Here is a 5,522-nt window from a genome sequence, read left to right as displayed (position 1 = left end):
AGAGTTGTCTCCATGTTTTCTTCATGCAAGAAAGTTGTATGGTCCAACGATCCTGCCATATGACTGTTGACAACTAGCTTGTGGTACAAGGCTATCTTTGATGATGAAGTAGTAGTAGTAGCTTGGTGGTGGGGAAGATTTGGAAAGTTAAATCTTCAATTAAATCCATGATTTTTATGTGGTTGGCCCTAACAAATAATTTTTTGATGTGAGAGGTTCTACAAAATAGGGCAAGGTAGGGTCTTAGAATTTGTACTCTGTGAAAATGTGAAGGGGAAACAATAGACCATGTTCTGGTGTTCATTTGTATTTTTCTCAGGAGGTATGGGGTGTTATTATCCCCTTATTTGAGGATAGGGTACTCGGCAGGAGGCTTCCTTATTGCACTGTTTGATGATAGAGAACTCAAATAACATAGATCATTGCCCTTGATTGCCTCTAGATCCATTTGGACATGAAAGAAGGAATAACAATTTTGTATACAAGGATATCCCTCCTTTTCAAGTGCATCATCAAATAAAATACCTATATGAAGGCATAAAAATGACTCCAAAGGTTAAAGTTCCAAGGTGGGTTGCAATCTGGAGGTTGATAAAACTTATCCATGGCCTTTCTTTGTTGGTGCTTGCCAAGGTAATATTCTTGTTATATATATTATCTGCGAATATGTGTGATATTCTTGTTCTATATATTATCTGCGATTCGAACCCAAGTCAGCTTCTCCTACATGTATGATATTCTTGTTCTGTATATTATCTGTGATTCGAACCCAATTCAGCAATGCGCATGAGGAAAATTCGAATTGGTGCTGCTTTTGGTGTCTGTCATGTCTACCTCTGCGAGAGAATTATCCACAATATATCAAGTTCTGGATTTACATGTCTCCCGATATTTGATTATTTTTCACATTTTGAAGTGGGCATAGAGGATAACTATTGTTTTAGGTGAAAAAATATTCATTGTAGGTCATAAGGGGTAGTGGAGTAGTAGGGATGGGCTTGTTGGGTCAATATAATTTGAACCCAACTGCAAATTTGATGCCTAAAAGTTCACAACTAGTTTTGGGGTTTCCTTGGCAACAGAAAAGCAGAAAATTAGGAGGTTTGAAACTTTGAGGCCGTGCCCATCATATAAACCTTTTTGTATCACAACAAGCTTGACAATGGGAAATCCTTTGGCGTTCATGCTAGCGCAACCATGCAACTTCCCAGGTGTGCATGTTGTTCATAATTCAAGCTATGATTTCTTTATTTATGTATTTGATTTTGGTTGAAATTGCTACATGTATATATAGCCTATGTGAAATCCTTGATAATATTTCCATTTGAAGACCAAGTGAAGAAATCACAGATCATAGTTGAATATAGTTTAACTTGGAGGTGTTTAGAAGATTCATTTGTGAATTGAATTGCTGCAAATAAGCTTCTTATCTTCATTTAATGAACTATGTCAAATACCTCGGTTTTATTTACAGTTTTGTTGAGTTAATGGTTAGTGAATGGCTTGATAAAGACTTTTTTCTTGATCTGGATTCCCCTCGGATGCTAGCAAATAGAAATTATAGACCTCAATAATACAATTATGCTCCTGTAAAACTATGCCTCAGTTACCGAGGGTACTAAATTTATTGTGTTTTCTTTATCTAGTTTGTAAATTAATCACTACAAAGGGAAAGCATAGCTTTATAGATCCCCCTCTGAGTGAGCTTGATCTTGAAATGAATGTGATAATTGAGAAAGAAAAGCAGTTGCAATTCAATGGCTTGGAACTTATTTCTTTTGAAAATTTTACATCTTGGGCAGTTATGGAAGCTGTTGGATCATGTCTAACAAATAAGTATGCAAAAGGACTCCCCGGTAAGAGGTAAGTGCCTGAACATATAACTTGGAATGTGAATAATGGCACCATCATGATTGTGATTGTGTCTCAGCTGCTTGGCAATTTATTCTTTCCACTTGGTATTTTTTTTCTTGTTAAACTCAATTTCTCTTAGCTTTTGGACCTATACTTTTTAGTTTGAATATTTGACACGTGTGTAATGGTTTCTAAGTTCATAGTTATAGTGTAGAGACCTGTAGTTGTTGCATGAGTATTTGTTACCACAATGATGGATACAATTGTTGGACACTTTTCTATATTTATTCACTACTGTGTTGGGTTGGGATTTATGCCATGCATATAATATGCTGGCAATGAATTCATTGACCAAAGTGAGACACTTTGCTAGCAGAGGGCCCTAGAAGCATTTCATCTTGACAACAATACATAGGGTGTTAATTTTCAACCATTATCTCGATCCCCAAATAATTTTGTTGTTTATACAACCCTCCTCCAACCACATCATCACATTATGGTGTGTATGGTTCTGAACTAAAAACCTCCTTTGATAAGATTATCATTCCTATTTAGGCATGTAACATGTGAAAATTTTCTTTGCAACATTTAGGCTTTGGACTTACCACATGGAGGGAATCTGTCTCATGGATTCATGATAGCAAAAAAGAGAGTATCTGCTACATCAATTTACTTTGAATCAATTCCATATCGTCTAGATGAGTCCACATGTGAGCTCACATTTCCAATCTAATAATAATTAGGAGGGAAATAGTTCCATCATTGACAAATATTGAACCAATCTTTTGGGGAGGTGTTCAAAGTGTTAATGGTCAGTTTTGCTTTCTTGGGTTATAGGATTAATTGACTATGAGATGCTTGAAAAGAATGCCACCATTTTTAGGATCAAGCTGATCATTGCTGGTGCTAATGCATATACCCAAGATATTGATTACCCTCGCATGAGGCAGGTATTGAAGCTGGGTATTTCTAGATCTTATAATGGTAGTCCTTTCAAAAATTTCTCTTTCCAACAATGTTTATTCTAGCATATTTTATTAATATGTTCTTATAGTATGTAATGTTGGATTTTTTTTTTTTTTTAATATGATTTTTAGTACTAAAAAGTTTGTGGTTTGGGAAGATTGCCAATACAGTTGGGGCATACTTAATGATGGACATGGAACACATAAATGGTCTCATCATTGCTTCTATAATGGTCAATACATTTGTTTTTTGTGATGTAGTAACAACTACAACGCACAAGGTGAGTTGATGCCATTAATTTTCTCTGCACTTCACCCTTTTGATTAAAAATATGAGTATACTAGATGGACCATTTCCCCCTTGTAGAAGAAAAAGAATCCCATTAATGTTCAAGAAATGACGAAGAACTAAAACAAATATGCCATTCCCATCATAGGAGGAGTGATTATAGAGTTAAGAGGTGTAGATTGTCCTTTTGATTCTCTTACATGTTCTTTGATTCAGTTTCCTGTTTTCATTTTTTATATTCTTTCTATTTCTTATCACTACTAGATAAAAGCTTTGATGAAACTCATTATGTTCCTTGAATTGTTTGTCAATTGTTTCACTTTTTTCCTTTCATTTTTATCTTTCTGATATTTTTCATTCTGAAATATTTTTGGATTGGAGGGTTGTGATTTTTAGTCTTTACGAGGTCCTTGGGGAGGCATGATATTCTTCAGGAAGGAACCAGTATTGGGGGTCTACCTAGAGACAACCATAAAAAATATAGTTTTTCCAGGATTATAGGTCAATCTGAGTTCTCCTTCCTTTCCTCCATCATCCATATTGTTCTCTTGCTCACTAATATCATAATATTGGATATATTGATTTTTTTTATCATTTTGTTTCTAAAAGATACATGAAATAATTTGTGGCTTTCTAGGGAGGACCACATAACCATACCATAGGAGGGTTGGTTGTTTGTTTAAAACATGATGTAACTATAGAGTTCAAGGCTTATCAAGTACAAGTGTATCACTCTCACATGTATAAGATTTTGTAAAATTCATGCATGTGAATTATTTTTTGAATGGATTTTGTTTATTATCAAATGTAAAATAGTTTTATTAAGTTGTAGCAAATTGCCGAGCCCTTGCAAAGAGCCTAATGGATTTGGGTTACAATTTGGTGTTTGGTGGTAGTGAAAATCACCTAGTTCTATTTGATTTGAGGCCCTTGGTAAGGATCCTCTGTTCATATGCTAGAGTACACAACCTACTTGTATATTAATTTATATTGGATTTAGTTGGTTGAGTGTAACATGGTATATATTAATGGGCTTGGAAAGGGCATTTATGGTGCAAGAGTAGAGAATGCTTTGGATTTTGCTTCTATCACACTAAGAAAGAATTTTATACTAAGTTACATGAATTTTTTCTTTGTATATTTAGATGTAAGGGATTCATTGGTTTTCCTTTCTCCATGGGATGATATAGCTTACTTTAATACCTTACATTTTCAGGTTATAAAAGTGTTATGGTTCTTGGTGGTATATGCATAGGGACTCCTGCATTAACCATCCATGGGCTTCTTGAGGATGACTTTATTAAGGTTGCATATTTTATCCACAAGGGGGTGCAGATAGCCATTAAGGCTAAGAGCTTTGTGAAAAGTACAAAATTAAAATATTTTATAGAATTTATTAAGTCAGACAATTTCCAACTACAAAATAGCATTATTAATCTTAAAAAGTGGGTTGAATCATTTGCTAGCCAATTTCCATTGTTTGGTGTTGGCACTAAAAATCTTACTTAGATATATGACGTGCTCACAACTTCTCCTTACAATGAGGCTACAAATTTGTAGAAGCAATCAAGTCCTTTGTCACAATTAGGCTTGCATTTGAGAAATTGGTTTGATATGGAATCAACAAGGTAGTGATGGAAACACTCAAGGAAACAAAAGTTGGGAGAAAAGTAAAACAAATTTTTTACAAACATTAATCTCTCATAGCTTGACAAAAGTGGTAGAGAAAAGATTAATCTCTCCTACCTTGACATACCTAGTGGTCAAGATCAACACATACAAGAAATTTGTTGTCGAATATTATGAAAACTAATAGAAGGATATGAAAGAGTGTATAGTAAGAACTTTGACAAACACAACCACTAAAACATGCAACATTGTTTGTAGGAAGAGAAAATTATGTTTCTTTTTTTCCAAAAATGTATGTTAGTATATTACAATTTAATGAATATTTTTTCCTATTATCATATATGGTTTCATACTTTAAGAAAACATTCACCAAGACTTCACAATGTTTTATTATTCAGTGAAAGATTTGCCAAGATCTTACAAGATTTTATAATTCAGTGAAAGATTCGACATGAATTTACAAGATAATATAATCTAGTGTGAGATTTGCCAAAAAAATTATATATACATATTATATTATTGATAAAATCGCCTCCCATTTTTCCTATGTATCATGGGGATTCTCCCATTTATTATACATATAAATTTAGGGTGGTTCTTAAAATCTTCCCTGATTACAACATATTTCAAAGAATTGAATTCCTTTTAATAAACATAGCCCAAATGGAAGGGAACCCCTTTTTCTAACAAGGAGTAAATCCCTTGGTCAATTTGGCATACTTGGGAACAAACCTACAAAGAAAGATAGCCTTCCCTTGAATTCGTTGACGCTGAAGGAGGGAAGA

At 34.0% G+C, this 5,522-nt stretch overlaps 1 pseudogene; it reads left to right on the top strand.

Moving 5' to 3' along the window:
• The first annotated feature begins 992 nt into the window (after positions 1-992).
• Positions 993-4,617, top strand: LOC149250432 (serine hydroxymethyltransferase 3, chloroplastic-like; annotated as a pseudogene).
• Positions 4,618-5,522: the final 905 nt, after the last annotated feature.

This window comes from Pinus tabuliformis, chromosome 7, assembly GCF_031772625.1.
Source record: "Pinus tabuliformis cultivar Carrire ecotype Pingquan chromosome 7, CPIR1, whole genome shotgun sequence".
Lineage (NCBI taxonomy): Eukaryota > Viridiplantae > Streptophyta > Pinopsida > Pinales > Pinaceae > Pinus > Pinus tabuliformis.
Note: the sequence above shows the minus strand (reverse complement) of the source record. Positions and strands in the feature narration are given on the sequence as shown.